This window comes from Sminthopsis crassicaudata, chromosome 4 (genome assembly GCF_048593235.1).
Source record: "Sminthopsis crassicaudata isolate SCR6 chromosome 4, ASM4859323v1, whole genome shotgun sequence".
Lineage (NCBI taxonomy): Eukaryota > Metazoa > Chordata > Mammalia > Dasyuromorphia > Dasyuridae > Sminthopsis > Sminthopsis crassicaudata.
The window spans coordinates 8961999-8979852 of record NC_133620.1 but is presented as its reverse complement, the minus strand read 5'-3'; the positions used below and the strand labels follow the sequence as shown (position 1 = coordinate 8979852).

At 42.7% G+C, this 17854-nt stretch overlaps 1 long non-coding RNA gene across 2 annotated transcripts in view; it reads right to left on the bottom strand.

The window, feature by feature from the left end:
- Nucleotides 1-5202: 5202 nt before the first annotated feature.
- LOC141541515 (uncharacterized) overlaps nt 5203-17854 on the bottom strand; it is a 14689-nt gene continuing 2037 nt past the window's right edge. The window contains exons 2-3 of one of the 2 annotated variants that reach the window (XR_012481826.1): nt 13023-13111; nt 5203-6481 (exon numbers count right to left, since the gene is read on the bottom strand). This is a non-coding gene — a long non-coding RNA (uncharacterized LOC141541515). Of the gene's footprint in view, nt 6482-11262; nt 12776-13022; nt 13112-17854 lie in introns of those variants that run through there. The other variant, XR_012481827.1, reaches the window with a different exon arrangement.

Sequence of the window (17854 nt, the reverse complement as noted above, 5' to 3'; positions counted from 1 at the left end):
CACCCGGCCGGCCGGCTGAGGAGCCGCGGCCCAGGGCAGGAGAGCAGGGGCAAAATAGTAACGGCATCAAGCAAAAGGCCGTGAAAGGGGAGGACCCAGCATCCTCTGGGGCTGAGAGATTCAGCACTGGGCGCTCGCTAGGTACAGAGCCCACCTTTCTGCTGGGACATCAGGCTTACCCACATGCACACACAGACATAATACACAGATACACATATGTACACACATATATACACATGATACTCACAGACACACTCCTACACATACACACGTATACATGCAGACACACATATAAACACACATACATATACATAATACACAGATACACACACATATATACACATGACACTCACAGACACACCCCTACACATACACACGTATACATACAGACACACATACACAGACATTTATACAGACACTCACACACATATACACACATGCACATAAACATTGCACACATATACACACTCACACACGTACATGAATACTACACATGTACACACACTCACACAGGTACACACACATCCACACTCGGCCAAGCTCCAGCCCCCAACAGCTGGCCCTTTCTTCTCTGTCCAAGCTATTTCCTTTCTCCTCTGACTGTCCAACGTGAGCAAACCCAGGGACTTCCCAGCCCTTTGTGGAAGAATGAAAACAATAAATTCCGAGCAGGCGGGCGCGGTGGACAAACACTGGGGAGGAAGTAGGTGAGCTCCAGGAAGAGCCACCTGACTTATGAAATGACCTCTGCAGGAATAGCAGGTGCCTCCTTGTCCTCCCCAACCCCCCCTCTCCCCATGCAGCTGAGGCTCAGCACGGGCTGTCTGTCAGCAGAAAGGGCCCATTGGTGTGGATGACCTGATGTTGATGGGATAACTGAGGAATCCCAGATTGCAATGGGCTAAGCAAGTTGGTCCATAGTCACCCAGGACAAAGAGAAGGAGAAGGAGGACGAAGAGGAGGAGGAGGAGAAGGAGGAGGAAGAAGAGAAGGAGGAGGAGAAAGAGGGGGAGGAGAGACTAATTTCATTTAAGTGGACAGAAAATCCCAGTTCCAGTTCTTGTGCTTGGGAACAGAAATTAGAGAGAGTGCCTTAGTTAAGAAGAAGGTAGAGCACCCCCGTTATTTGAGGGGATCCCACTTATTAGAATAGCAACGTAGAGTTCAAAGACAGGAAAATCTGAGTTCAAATCAGGTCCGCCACCATGGGCAAGTTCCTCTCTGGCTCAGTTTCCTTCTACACAAAATGGCTCTAGTGTCCATCTCCCAGGGATTTGGGGAGGCTTACATGAGATAATGGATGTACAGCACTTTGCTAGCTTTATAGTATCAATTACAACATAGAGAAGCCTTGCTGTGACTTGTGGCGCAGGATCTGCTGCTCACCCTCCCTGTGCCTCGGTTTGCTCATCAGTGAATGAAGGAATTGGTCTCTCTGACTTCTGAGGGGCTTTTCAAGTGTAAATCTACCATCCTGGGATCCCCCTAAATGGGAATCAACCACACATCTCTCATCCATCTTACAGGGTTGGATTTCTGCCCCTACTATTAATTTGTTGCTTTTTTCTCAGGCTTGCACATCTGGGTGGCCTGTGTTTATACAGGTCAGGAGAGGCTGTTCCCATTTTAGGTACAAAAAAACAAAGAATCAGTGACTCCTGTACATGTGAACCACCCCACCAACCACAGTCCTTCAATTTCACGCTTCAATAGATTCACTAACGCCAAAATCCAGCTCATTTTTAAAATAAAAGGAGGTTTTGATTAAGCCTGATTCAAGTAGCCAAAGAGGCCACCAACATGTGCTCTTAAGTGACAGATAATGTCCGGAAAATACAAATCCTATGCAAATGAGCAGGGAGGGGAGCCTCTCTGGAACCAGACTTGCTGAAAGGCTGGCTCTAGAAATTCAAAAACTCTGATAGAAAGACTTGATTTTGAGTTGGAATGTGCTTCCGGGGCTACTCATCTAGACTTTTTGGTTCAGAGGCCAGCAAACTGGGGCCCAAACAGGTTAAATAATAATAAAATAAATTAGCTAACATTCACATAATATTTATTATATGCCCAGCACTGTGCTAAGCACTTTCCTATTATTAACTTATTTGATTCTCATGACAACTCTGGGAAATGGCTGATATTATTATTCCTATTTTACAAATACGGAAATTGAACAAGCAGAAATTAAGTGACTTGCCCAGGACCAGGTTTACTAGTAGTAGTAGTAGTACTACTACTACATCTCCATCTACTATTACTACAATAACAATATTACTACCATTACTATTGCTATATCTAACTATTATAACTGCTACTGCTACTTTACTTTACTACTATTTCTATACTATATCTACTTCAACTGCTATTGCTACTATTACTATTACTACTACTACTACATCTACTACTATAACAATTATCACTGTGACTATTATTCTATTCTATAGTAGTGATGATTCTATTATCACTACTATAAGTACATCTATTATTACCATTACTATAACAACTATTACTACTTCTATAGACCTGCTAGTACTACTACATCTACAGCTACTATTACTACAATAACAAAATGGCTACTACTACTATTACTACATCTACTATTACTACTACAACTATTATTACTGCTGTTGCTACTTCTACTCTACTATGACAATTATTACTACTGCTACTGCTATTATTATTACTATTACTACTACTTCTACTATTACTTCTGCCACTACATCTTTATCTACTACTACCACTACAATTACTACTATTAATAGTATTACTACTATCACAACTTCTACTAGAACTACAAGTGTTGTTATATCTACACCTATTATTACTACAATAACAATATTGCTGCTACTACTACTATTATTATTGCTATAACTATATCTGCTACAATAATTATTACTACTGCTGGTGCTACTTTTGTTACTACTACTACAACTATTACTACTGCTACTGCCATTACTATGACTACTACTATTACATCTACTTCTATATCTAGAACTGTCAATGCTACAACAATTATTATTACTGTTATTACTACTACTGCTGCTACTACTACTACTTTTACTACTGCTACTATATCGACATCTACTATTACTACAATAACAAAATTGCTACTATTACTATTACTACATCTACTATTACTACAACTATTATTACTGCTGTTGCTACTTCTACTCTACTATGACAATTATTACTACTGCTACTGCTATTATTATTACTATTACTACTACTTCTACTATTATTTCTGACACTACATCTTTATCTACTACTACCACTACTACAACTATTACTACTATCACAACTTCTACTAGAACTACAAGTGCTGTTATAGCTACACCTATTATTACTACAATAACAACATTGCTGCTATTACTACTATTATTATTGCTATAACTATATCTACTACAACAATTATTACTACTGCTGGTGATACTTCTGTTACTACTACTACAACTATTACTACTGCTACTGACATTACTATGACTACTACTATTACATCTACTTCTATATCTATAACTGTCAATGCTACAACAATTATTATTACTATTACTACTACTACTGCTACTACTACATCTACTATTACAACTACAACAATTACTACTACTACTACTACCACTACCACTATAATGTAACATTTAAAGTTTACAAAAGCACTTTACAAACAATGTATCATTTAAGCCTCATAACAACTCTAGGAAATAGGTGCTCTTATTATCTCCATTTTATAGAAGAAGAAACAAGGTAGACAGTGGTTAAATAACTTGTTCGTGGTCATATAGCTGTAAGAGTCTGAGGCTGGATTTGAACTCAAGTCCTCAGAGTCTGAATCCGGTTCTTTTTACATTGTCTCATGCCAAGTATGTAATAATGATAGCTTACATTCACAAAGAGCTTTCTTATGACATATTCCTATGTTCTCATTAGCCTAATTTTCATATGGAGAAACTAAGACTCAGAATGTTGATTTGGCTATAGTCCCACAGTTGGTAAACATCGGATTCCTGATTCAGAGGTTTTTCCAGACTTGTGTTCTTTCCCTGCATACTGCTCTGCCTCCAGTTCCTCTCCTAAGTTAAAGGAGCCTGACAGTGGATACTGGGAGACTCGGACTCAAAAAAACCCACTTTATTTGCTATTAAAAATAATTTAAATTTCATTTGTATATACACTAGTGATACATTTTTTTTTAAAGAACATAGTCATAAGCACCTTGAAAACCATCTAGTCTAATTTCTTTATCCTACAGATGTGGAAACTGAGGTCCCAGGAAATTAATAATCAAGCTGCCTAAATCCTGTAGATAGTAAGTATCAAGAGTGGGATTTGAATTCAAGTCCTCAGATGACAGTCATCCTCTTCGACTTTGTCTTTCTTGGACTGATAATGACAATGGCCATGACTTTGAGTTTCCTGAAGTCCATGGTGTCCAGATCTAGATTCACTCCTCTAGTTATGGGGGGCCTGGGTCAGATTACAATGGCAGCCCCACCTCCCTTATTTCTGGACACCAGAACTCTTAGTATAGCCCAAGACTGTACATACAGTAAAGGGGTGTATGGCTCTTGTTTGCAATGAACATCCATAGAGAGAGATGTCCCTCCCATGGAGGTTAGAACCTGCCACCTCTGCCTTTCTTGTAAATTCTTCCTTGATTTGGGGCAAATAAGTATCTGGAGATGAATGTGTCTGAGACTGGAAGGTCCCACAAGTGGCACCTGGCTGGTGACTGGAGAAGCTCCTACCTTAGAGAGGACAGCTAATGTACACTTCAATGCTGTATGAGGATGTATTCTGATGGAAGTGGATATCTTCAACATTAAGAAGATCCAACTCACTTCCAGGTGATCAATGATGGACAGAAACAACTACACCCAGAGAAGAAACACTGGGAAGTGAATGTAAATTGTTAGCACTAATATCTGTCTGCCCAGATTACTTATACCTTCGGAATCTAATACTTAATGTGCAACAAGAAAATGGTATTTACACACATATATTGTATCTAGATTATACTGTAACACATGTAAAATGTATGGGATTGCCTGTCATCTAGCGGAAGGAGTAGAGGGAGGGAGGGGAAAATTTGGAAAAATGAACACAAGGGATAATGTTATAAAAAAATTACTCATGCAGATATACTGTCAAAAAAAATTTATAAATAAAAAAAAAAGAGAGAGGACAGCTAACCACCAGACGATTGCCTGCACCAACTTTGTTTATTCTCAATAGCATTTGATTTTTCCAAATACATTTAAAATAATTTTTAACATTCATTTTTGTGAGATTTTGTGTTCTGAAGTGTTCTTCCTTCCTCTCTTCCCTCCTCTTTCTCCAAGACATCAAGCAATCCAATATAGGTTAAATATGTTCAGAACTTTGAATCAAATCTCCATGTTTGTCAGGTTGTGCAAGAAAAATCAGGACAAGGTGTGGGGATGACATGAGAAAGAAAAGGCAAACAAATGCTGAATATACTCTGCTTCGATCCACATTCAGTCTCCATAATGGAAGGCACTTTCCATCAGGCCCACCTTTTACAAGCAGAAGTGCACCAAGAGCTGTTAGGTCAGTGCTGAGCTGAGGTGAAAGGTAAAATGTTTTAATGAGCACTGTTGCGAACTGTTTTATGTTCTTATAAGCAGTTTGTACTGGTTGTTATATTACCGAATTCTGTTCAAATTGTTGGATTAAGACCTGCTCTGATTCTTTCCTGCTGAGAATGCTTAGAAATGTGTGTGGAAATAAAATGCTTGTTTGTGACTCTGAGACATATTATTCATTGAGTACCCTCTCTCTGAGGTGGGCATGCAACACACAACCTTTACAATTTTGCCCTAGGGCACTGAGATTGACGGGTTTAACTAGCCAATGAGCATGTGAAAGAGGAGCCCAAATCTTGCAGTAATCCACAGATGCCCTCCAGGGCTAAGCTGGTCCAAACCACAAGCCTGGGTACAGAGCAGAGAGGCACACAGAGAAAGCAGGTATGGATGACTTCTATTTGGCATCTCAGCTTGGTTTTGTTGTTCAGTCATTTTTCAGACAGGCCTTGGTGACCCCATTTGGAGTTTTGTTGGCAGAGATACTGGAGTGGTTGGTCGTTTCCTTCTCCAGTTCATTTTACAGATGGGGAAACTGAGGCACACAAGATAGAGTGACTTTCCCAGGGTCGCCCGGCGAGTGAGTGTCTGAGGTTACATTTGACTCCAGGCAGGTTGCTCCATCTACTGCACCACCTAGCTGCCTTCACCAACATCACTGGAGAGAACATCTAACTTGGTGAACTCACAGATTCTTTTGAGTTGGGTAGAGGAAAAAAAAAATCCTTCTCATCAATGGAATAGAAATAAGTTCCAATTTACTGGCGAGCTTCAAGCCACAGCTGCCTGTGGTAGTGAGGGGAACCCTTTTTACTCATGGGTTAGAGTGGTTCCAGTTGATACTTTCAATTTATTGTAGATCCTTGAATTACATTTCCCTAGGTCTGTTTCCTCAAGAAAAAAACAAGATTGTTACTATTAAGTTGTTAACTCATCGAGTGAAGGTACTATCACTTGCTTCTGGTTGTATCCCCTGTACTTAGCACAGTGTCTGGCACATAGTAGATGCTTAATAAATGCTGATCGATAGATGGCGGTTACCTTCCAGTTCTAATAGTTTTATGGAACTATTTTCTAGAATTAAAAAAAACCCTCTAAAAGAGTCCATATAGCAAGATATCAATATGATATGGAAGTTACATTATTCTCTAGAAGTACGTGGTAATAACACCTAAATGTAGGCAGTTTCTGCCATATTGTAAAGCTTCGGGCATAGTCTTGACAATAATTTGAATCTGCCTGATTTAATACTAGGAGGATCTTCAGCATTTGAACATCCAATTAGAAATGAGATATTTGATCATGGCTATTTATGAAACAAAAGAGGAAAAAAGTCTTTAGGCCCTTTGTTTCTGCAGTAACTGTGGTAGAATCACCAAAAGGGGGGTGGAAGGAAGAAGTACCCAAGACTTTATAATTTTCTTTGTCTTTTCATTAGCTCTACATGACCACCCAGAGATGAAACTTTTGGCAAAATACCTCTATGTTTGATCTATCTTTATGTCTTCTCTGGTGATTTTCCATCCTCAGTTTACCTCCTTTTTCCTATATTCCCAATAATTGCGCTCCCACTATCCCAATTAGCAGATGTTATGATTAATATTTTTATTAAGACAAAGTAACCATTTAAAACAAAGAAAGGCAAACAAATTTTTCCTAGGCTCAGAGGAAGAGACTTCAAGCTCCCATGAAGAAAGTCAAATAGAGAAAGAAATTATAGAATTATGTCTTGGGATCTGGGATGGAGAGAATCATCGAGAATTCAACAAAGCTGCTATGCAGACACTGCTGCCATTCTAGATTGGTTTAACACCCCTTTCTCTCAGTCTTGGTGGTCCTCCTCCTCCTCCTCTTCTTCTTCTTCCTCCTCCTCCCCCTTCTCCTTCTTTCTTCTCCTTCTTCTCCTTTTTCTTCCTTTTATAACAGTTGTCTCTATCTGTGCTTCAACCCTTCTAGCACCCCATGGCTTGTTAGAACTTCTAGCTCCTCTCTATCTTCTTCTTGTCTCAGAAAGAACTGGGTTCTCTATAAAGCTCCCTTTTGGACTCACCAAACCACCTTTTAAAAGGAGATATGGCCTATCATTCTGCAGCCATTACACTGCTTCCTTTTTGCTTCCCTAGAGGTTTTTATTCATGACTCATAAAAGGATCCCTTGATATGGCTCAACTTTTTACAATCAATTTAACAGTTAATTATTTGGCTCTTTTCTATGATGAGGTCAGAGAAAGATCAGCTTCCTCACACTGGATTAAGTCAGTGACCTTTTCTCTTACACTTTAATCCTCTATGAGTAAGAAATAAAAGGATCCAAAGACTTGGAGACCTGACACAATTCTCACTCTTATACATTGTGGATCCTTTCTTTAGAGGTCCAGCCCTGAAAGACAACATAAAAAAAGGAAGTGATAATTGAATAGAAAATGGCTGCCAATGTGTAAAGAAAGTCATTGCCAAATCAGTTATCTTTGTATAGTCAAAACACCGACATTTTAGAGCAAAGAGCAAAATCATACCAAATCAGAAAAAAATAAAACCGAAAACAAGGAGTGCGATCCAAACAGTGCCAGCCTTTCCTTATTTCAACAAGGTCTTGATGCCACAGAGAGGCAGCATGGAGCCACTCAGAGCATCAGAAAAACCAGGGGTCAAGTCCTACCTTGGCCGGGCACTGGCCACTGGCCCCTTAGGACATAATTCAGCATCCTGGTACTCCAATGTGACTGGACAAGACCATAAGACTATTCTGTCTTGGTTGAAGGAATTTTCACCCTGAGTTTATTGAGGAAATGTAGCTGATATTAAACCTCTGTAACTAAATCAGCTGCCACGCTGAAGAGGCCACGAAACTTGGCAAAGCTTCAAAAAGCAAAGTCCGAACAAGAAGAGAAATTTGGCGGGCAGACCGGCGGCATTTTTGACTATGAAGTCATTTGTGGAATCTGCTGGAGGATGTTGGTGGGAGAGTATGAGCAGTATCGCTTTGGAAAACAGATATAGGAAGGGAAGGAAAACCAAGTTTAAAGAAAGCTTGGCAGGAGAATCCATTTAGCCAGATCTATCCCAAGAGCATTTTAGGAGGAAACTATAAAGGATGGAAATAAACAGACAAAAAAAGATGGACCAACATTTTTGTAACAAGTGTTTTCTCCATCAGTGAGAGTGGAGCTGCGACTATCACATTCTATTATTGTAGCCCTAGAAATACTCTGTGATTAAGTGGAAATGATTTTAGAGAAAACAAAAGCAGGAAGAAAACTTGGATCACATAGTCAGAGGAGGTCATGCAGCTGGTGGGGAAATGGAGAGAGTGCTAGGACTAGGGTCAAGGGTACCTAAGTTCAAATCCAAACGAAACACTTACCAGTTGTGAGACTGACCAAGTCATTTCACTTTTTGTGTCTCCATTTTTATATATGCAAAATGAGCAGGAGAAGGAAATGGCCACCTGTTCTTGCCCGAAGAGAGAGCCCCAAATGGGATCACAGAGAGTCAGATTGAAAATGACTGAAACTGAATGCAGTGGTTGGAGAGATCCTCAGTGTAAATCAAAAGAGTGAAATACCATGAAGTTTGCATGCCCATCTCTGTTTGCATGGTCATTTCCTTATGGCGAGACTGTATGACTGGGCTCCATGAAATACCACTGGTAAAGGAAAGATGTGGGTGTTTCCCATAGGTGAAAGTTAAAGAGCTCATTTGGATTATTCCATAGTAGCCACGCCTAGGAGACCAGTGAGAGGAACTCAGCCACCCAACAGAGGAACACAGCCACGTGAGAGAGGAACATGGCCTGCTCTTGAGAGGCAAGGAGACCTTGTGCTTTGTTTCTTCCTATCCCTCCAGAAAGAGCTAAATTCATACCTGACAGGGTGTGTATAAATAGAATAAAGTTAGTGGTCCGTAATGCCCCCTGTTGGTTAACACAGATTAGGAAATTGAAGCCGTTCAGTCACGTCCAATTCTTCATGACTCCATTTGGGATTTTCTTGGCATTCCCTTCTCCAGTTCTTTTGACAGATGAGGCAAACAGGGTTAAGTGATTTGCCCAGAGTCACACAGCTAGCAAGTGCCTGAAGCCAGATGTGAACTTCAGAAAGACGAGTCTTCCAAACTCCAAGCCCGGCACTCTATCCACCGCACCATTTAGCTGCCTGCCTGGCATCTAGTCGGTGCTTAATAAATGCTCATTGACTGACTGACACTATATAGCCTGGTGACGAATATATCACAGATTTTAAGGAGGATTTTTTTTGTATCAACAGTTCTTATAATGTCACCTTAATAAATACCTCTTTCTAAAAGCTGTCAGCTTGACAAATTGATTTCAACTAATAATTAGTAGGGGATTGTAAACTCCAGTACCAGAAAAACCACCCTCAACCCCTTAGGGTTTAACCTTAGGACCGTCAGGGAAGATAGAGTAGCTACTCTCAGAAAGGCTGATCTAGTAGTTCGAGTGAGGATTGGCAGAGGAGCTCCAGAACAAACATTACACAAGAAATAAACACTTGTTGGAACACTGAACTGAATGGAATCCTTAGCACTTCATGACCACAAGGATGGTACAGTGAGTACTGTCCTCCAATGAAATCCTAGGAGATGTGGGTCTAAATACTACCTCAGACATGCAAGCACAGGAAAGCTAGGCAGCTCTTAATCTCTCCGTGTCTCAGTTTCCTCCGCTATAAAGTGGAGACTTGGAGCACTTACCTCCCAGCTGAGACTAGTCATGTAAAATGCTTGCTAAACTTTGCAATGCTAGATGCAGCTTGATTTTGGTGATCACAGCTCTGCTCTGGGGTGTTCTAGTTACAAATAGCAGGCAAGGAATAAAACTGTATGCTCCCCAAAGACATTTGCTGCTCTCCTGGAGGGAGTCCAAATGGAGGGTTCCCCACAGATGATGAGGTCCTGTGGGGAGGGAGGAAATTGTTCTGGTGTATCAAGGGACAAGAGCCTCCTGTGTAGGAGCCTGCAGTCATGAAGGAGAAGGACAGGCAGCCTTTGTGTTCCCTTTGTCACCCATGTAAAGCCAAGAGAAGGGGCCCCCCACCTCACTTGCTGAGGAGAACCACCCATGGAGAATTTATCTGAGCACATGCAATAAAGTCATACGGTAAAAGAAAGCACGATGGCTTGGATGGATTGCAACCTCACTCATGGAGATCACAGATCCATTGAAATTCATAAAAGAAAATGTGGCAAGCAGAAGACTATAAAAAAAGAAAAGAAAATGAAAAGCTCAGCCTTTCTCTGGCTTCAGGTTTGTGGCAGCTGGACAAAAGCTGGAACAACATAGAAGCTAACAATCAAAATCCCCAACTTAATCCTTTCCTCTCTTCTTTGTTGTTATTGTCCAGTTGTGTCTCACGACTCCGTGTGGGATTTTCTTGGCAAAGATATTGGAGTGATTTGCCATTTCCTTCTCCAGTTCATTTTTACAGGTGAGGAAACTGAGGTAAGCATGGTTAAGTGACTTGCTGAGGGTCACACAGCTAGACCACATTTGAATTCAGGTCTTCCTAACTCCAGGGTAGGCTCTCTGTCAACTGTGCCACCTAACTGCCTCTTCCCCTTTTCTCCAGATCCCCTCAAACAATACTTATATTCTTTCCCTATTTTTTTCAGAGCCAGAGATCTTCCCAGCATATATATACCCCCACACATATTTAATGTGTATTTTAATGTATGCATAAACACATATTTTATTTACTTTTTTTTATTAAAGTTTTTTTTATTTTCAAAACATATGCAAGGATAATTTTTTTTAGCATTGACCTTGTATAGAAAAGTTCTTGCTCACAACTGTATAACAACTGTATTGTATTTAACATGTATGGCACTACCTGCCATCTAGGGGAGGGGGTGGAGGGGAGGAGGGGGAAAGTTGGAACAGAAATTTTTGCAAGGGTCAATGCTGAAAAATTACCCATGCATATATTTTGTCAATAAAAAGCTATCATAAAAAAATAAAAATAAAAGGCCTTGCTGCACAAGAAAAATCAGATCAAAGAGGAAAGAAAATGAATAAGAAAACAAAATGCAAGCAAACAACAACAAAAAGAATGAAAATGCTATGTTGTGATCCCCACTCAGTTCCCCACAGTCCTCTTTCTGGGTGTAGATGACTCTCTCCATCAAGAGATCCTTGGAACTGGCCTGAATCATCTCATTGTTGAAGAGAGCCACGTCCATCAGAAGTGATCATCGTATAATCTTGTTGTTGCCGAGTATAATGATAGGATTCTGCTCACTTCTCTTAGCATCAGTTCCTGTAAGTCTCCCCAAGCCTCTCTGAAATCATCCTGTTGGTCATTTCTTATAGAGTAATAATATTCCATAACCTTCATATCCCATAATTTACTCAGACATTCTCCAATTGATGGACATCCATTCATCTTCCAGTTTCTAGCCACTATGAAAAGGGCTGCCACAGACATTCTGGCACATACGGGTCCCTTTCCCTTCTTTAAGATCTCTTTGGGATATAAGCCCAGTACTAACACTGCTGGGTCAAAGGGTGTGCTGTTTGATAACCTTTTGAGCATAGTTCCAAATCGCTCTCCAGAATGGCTGGATCCATTCACAGTTCCACCAACAATGTATTAGATACACACATATTTTAAAGACAACACAACTGATATTTTATGATGTGCTAGATAATGTATTTTTCAAGAGGAGTTTCTTCTCTATTATGTGTGTGTGTGTGTGTGTGTGTGTGTAAAGGATTTTATCCTTTATCCTGGAACTGGAACCTCCTCATTTTTCAGATAAGTAAACTGAAGTGACATGGATACTTAGTGGGGGGGGGGGGGGGATCTGAACTCCAGTCCTCTGACTCCAAACTAGCATTCCCGCTGTATCCTGCTACCTTGCTTCCTTGATTTTGCTTGTTTAGATCTCCTTTAGGATAGGACCTAGTTTCATTCCTGTTAAGTAGAATGCTTTGCTGACAGCACCAGGCTAATCAATAATTCCTTTCCGTGTTTCCTCGCTGGACATTTTGGTCCTTTTCTCATACACTTGGTAGAATTTCCAGTTGTTACCAAAGCACAGCTCAGGCCCCGCCTTCTACAAAAGTCTGTCTTCCTCTTCACCCCGACGCCATTTGGAACACTCTTTTCCTATTTAAATTACTTTGCATTATTTTGTAATGGAGGAGGTCGATAAAATCACTGAAAGACCAGAATGTAAAGACAAGGTGTTAATGAGGTGTTAAATTAACTGTAAAAGATGTCTCCATGTTCTGGATCCCTCTGGGGTTTTAATTAGCTAAGCTCGGAATGAATGGAAGCATTCGGAGTGGAGAGTGGGAGAAAGTGAAGGTTGGAAGCTATCTATGAAAGAAACCCCTTCAGGGAAGGAGAAGGAAATTTCTCTCTTCTCAAACCCCATTTTCCCTTCCAACTCCATCACACTGACCTGGGAGTTTAGGAGACATTTTTTGGGAAGCAGAGACGCGCTCCGAGAGGACTCATCGAAGGGAGGGATGAGATTCCAAAACCGTGACCCTGGAAGCAGAGAAGAAAGTCGGTTAGAGAGAGGGGCAGCCTCCGGGAACCCAGGTGTGCAACCTTCCCAGGAAGCACTTCGCAGCCAACAAGAATCTCCTGTGGACATTACTAAGAGAACAGAGTTCCGGGCCCTTCGACACCAAGAATTTCGAGTTGTCTTAGCTATACACTTACCCACAGTGCCTCATTGCCCTTGGGCTCTGAAGTTGGAGTGGCCTTTGTCATGAATGCTTTGCATCTTTGTGGGGAATACACATCCAGTTTGGGGGGCATTATGGGGAATGACTATTCTTGCAATTTCATCAGAGGAAATGTCTTTGCTGAGAGTTAATTGAGTCAATTGTTAATGGTAGCACCCGGGTAGGGGCTTGTAAACAGGGCGGGGGCAGCATTACCCCAGTTACTCAGGGTATCAGTTGGCCTCTAGGAACCCAATCTGCAGTTGTCAATGCAGAGGACATCGTGAGTAGTGCTCCAGGCCTGGAGTCAGGAAGAGACTTCAAATCCAGCCTTAGCGGTGATTCCCCTGCAAGTCTCTCTGTGTGCCTCCGTTTCCTCATCTCTCAAAGGAGCAATAGGAGGAGATGGCGAACCGCTCTGGTCTCTTGGCCGAGAAATCTGCCAATGGGGTCAAGAGGAGCGGGACAGGACTGACTGGCCAGCCACTAAGAGTCCTGGGCTGCCCAGGGAGAGGGACAGGCAGCTCCTGACTGGAAGTCTTCAGATGAGCAGATAATCCCTTGTGGGAAATTCTGTACAAAGGCTTCCTGGCCAGAGACTCGAAGCTGGACCCCCAGGCCAGCCAGGTCAGCTCCCTGATCACATGGATAAGGAAACCCCAACCAGGCAAAGGTCGGGAGGCTTGTGTGAGGGCCCATAGCTGAACCTTGGTCCTGTGAAATCCAGAGCTTTCCAGGATATCACATTCTTTTGGAAGTAGGTGACAAAGCAGATAGTGTCTGTCCTGGACCCAGGAGTGTCTGGGTTCAAATCCTATCTGAGACTAGGGGATCCTGGTCCAGGCATTGAACTTATTTTAGCCTCAGTTTTCTCCTCTGAAAAATGGGCTTGTTGCAAGGCTCTAATACATGTAAGCTACTTTGTGGAATTTAAAACACTCTGCGAGCTTCCCTCCGAGGTCCCATGTAAGTCTGGGACTCTGATCTCCCCGTTCCATGGTCTCTTGGGAACAGAGCTTGCAGCATGGGATGTTCTCTGGGGGTCCCCTGAAGCCCCCTGTGGGGAGGGGAGGGTGGTCCTGCTCCATTTACTCCTAAGAACAGCCCTATAATAGAGTAAGGAAAAAAGTGCCCGCAGAGCCCTGGAAGCTGATGAAAGGGGAAGGAAGGAAGGAAGAGGTTGTGGTTGGCGAGGGCAGAAGGGCGGGAGGGGCCACACTGCTAAGCTCGGGAGTCTGGCTCTCGGGGAGCCTGGCTAGGCCCCTTGGCCCCGCAGCCAGGCTCCAGGAGAGCTTTCCTTCAGAAGTGTGGGGGCTCTGGAATTTACTGGGCCTCCAGCGTGACTTGATCTCGGAGGGGGGAGCAGAGGAAGTGGCTGGCCCACAGCTGACGGGCAGGGACTCCGGGAGAAGAGAGCTGCTCTCGCTGGCGGCCCAGAGATAGAGCCCGTCCCCGGGGGGATGGAACTGTGGTTTCTGTCAAAGGCAGCCTGTTTACAGAAAAGTCTTGGCCTGGTCTTGTTTCATTTTAAAACAAAACACAACACAACGGCCCGAGCCGCTGGGAAATGGACCTCAGCGCAGAACTATGTGCTGACTTCCCTCCGCTGCTGGCCCCAGATGGCCCCATGCACACGACCCAGCTCTGCAACCAAGCTTCCAGCCGCGGGGAAATTACCTGGCAGGTCCCAGAGTTCATTGGCCATTCAATCTGCTTCCCATGAGCTGCTCCCTGGCCGGGCGGGTCTGTGCCTGCCCCCCTGTCTCTGATCAAGGTGCCGACTGGGCCACCACACCGGCAAGCAGGGGCTCCACAAAAGTTATCCAGTGGGCCTCCAGCCCGCAGGACCAAGAAGTGGCCCAGAAACCTCTCCCGGGGACAGGGTGCCTGGAAGAGCTAGACAGATCTTGGCAGTCTTGGAGGCTGATCTTTTACAGATGGGGAAACTGAGGCACAGAGAGGTGTAGCTTATGAAAGTTCTGACCCCCCTTTCTCTGCTGTTCCATCTCCCTCCCCTCCCTCCCTTGCTCCCCTCTCCTTTCCATCCTCCCTCTTCTCCTTCCCTCTCCTCCCCTCCACTCCTTTCAGCTGTCTTCCCCCTTTCCTTTTCCCACCTTTCCCCTCTTCTTCCCACTTCTTTCCTCCCTTCCCCTGCTCCCCAACAGATGGACAAAACTCCCCTGACAAAAGGCAGACCTCCATTAATTGGGAGGAATTGCCTCCCCCTGCATCCTGATACACTTTCAGCTTTAACAGTAAGGAAGCTGTTTCCTCTCCTGAGCTGAAATCTGCCTCTCTGTCCCCCACTATTTCTAGCACAGTCTTCTGGATCCACAAAGGAAGGGTGTGGAGTAGAATCCTGAATACATCTGAATTCGACTGTCATGTCTACCAGTATCCCTGGGATGGGGGGGAAAGCTGGCACGCATCTAGTACACTGCAGCGTGCCCAGCTTCATGGACATGGGCATGGGTAAGCTCTACCCCAGCTGGGTGGGTGGCAAGGCCCAGGGTATATCTCTGGAGGGATGTTTTAACTAATCTCAAGCAGTATCAGTCGATCCGTATTTATTGAGCAGCTATTGTGTTCTAGGACCTGGGCCAAGCTCTAGGAATATACTAGGATCTCTCCTCCCAAGTTGATCCCAGTCTCACATGGAAGACCACAAGAGTGCATAAAAAGGCAGAAGAACAATCCCCACCAACATCGGAAGGAACAAAAGAGTTCCGTAATCTGGTTCTTCTCAACAGTGAGGTGATTCAGACCAGTTCCAATGGTCTTGTGACAAAGATAGCCATCTATATTCAGAGAGAGACTGTGGGAACTTAGTGTGGATCACAACACAGCATTCTCCCTCTTTTTGTCGTCTGTTTGCATTTTATTTTCTTTCTCATTTTTCCCCTTTTGATCTGATTTTTTTTTTTTGTGCAGCAAGATAATTGTATAAATATGTATGAATTTATATTGGATTTAACATATATTTTTACCATGTTTAACATATATTGGATTACATGCCACTTAGAGGAAGAGATGGGGGAAAGGGGAGGAAAGGGAACACAAGATTTTTCAGGGGTCAATATTAAAAAATTATACTTACATATGCTTTGAAAATTAAAAAAAAGCAAGAAAGAAAGAAAGAAAGAAAGAAAGAAAGAAAGAAAGAAAGAAAGAAAGAAAGAAAGAAAGAAAGAAAGAAAGAAAGAAAGAAAGAAAGAAAGGAAAGAAAGAAAGAAAGAAAGAAAGAAAGAAAGAAAGAAAGAAAGAAAGAAAGAAAGGAAAGAAAGAAAAGAAAGAAAGGAAAGAAAGAAAAGAAAAGAAAAGAAAAGAAAAGAAAAGAAAAGAAAAGAAAAGAAAAGAAAAGAAAAGAAAAGAAAAGAAAAGAAAAGAAAAAAAATTCCATAATGAGAAGTCGAGAAGTTCGGAATTGAGAGCACAAATATCCCCTATCTGTGCAGGGAGGGGGCACAGCCCTGGCAAAGGTTCAGAGATGGAAGATCCTCTATTAAGTGTGAAGACCAGAGCAAAGGCTGGTTTGACTGGAGAGCAGAGAAGAAGGAGATCTTCATTCACTGAGTCTTTAAAGACTGACTGGGATTAAGTTGTCCAGAGCTTTAAAAAGCTAGACAGGAGATTATGTTTTTTTCCTAAAGGCCTTAGGAGTTGAGCAGGGATGTTCCCCAGATAGATTTGAGCTTTCTTTGTCAGCCCTGTGAAGGATGAGCTGGAGGAAGGAAACTGGAGTATAAGGAGAAGGTTGTTTGAATAGTCTAGGTAAGAGGTAATACTTGAACAAATATGGCATCTGCAAATGGAGACAAAGGATCCCATACGCGAGAGGCTGGGAAGTGAGAAGCGAGGACTAGATATCTGAAAGTTATAAATTGAAGCGCATGAGTAACGATGGTGCTCGGAGAACCTAGGAAAGTATAGAAGAGAGTAGGGTTTGGGGAGAAACAAAGAGTTCCATTTGGAATTGGTTGAGTGTGAGTTGTCTCCTGGATACCCAATCTGACATTCTCATGAGCTGAAGTCCATAAAAAAGACTGGGGCAGGGCTTATGTACACAAAGGAGCCACCCACGTGAAGCCAAACCCATGGGAGATGATGGTTACCGAGACAAAGGGATCTTAGACAGAGCTTTGCAAAATATCTACATTAAGGCACACTGAGGCAGCAAAGGGGAGAAATCCTGGAGACAGAAGGAGAGTCCGGAGAGGAGAGAGTATTGGGGAGGAGAGGGTGGTCACAAAGTCAAATGCAGCTGCTGGGTGCAGAAGGATCAGCCCCAGGAAAGACCATTGAACAACTATTAAGCGATCACTGGGAATTGTGGAGAGAGAGTAGTGTCGGGTGAGGGGTGAAGCCAGAGTGGACAGAAGGGAAGGCTGAAGGGGGGATTCAGCTTGTTCAGGGAATTTAGCTGAAAAGAGGAGGAAGGATATAGGATGAACTTTAAGATGATGGCAGGGTCCGAGGAGATCCTTTAAAAATAAGGTTGGGGCTGATGGGGGGTGCATTTGGAGAGAGCATGGATGGAAACTAGGTGGAAGGAAGAGCTTAG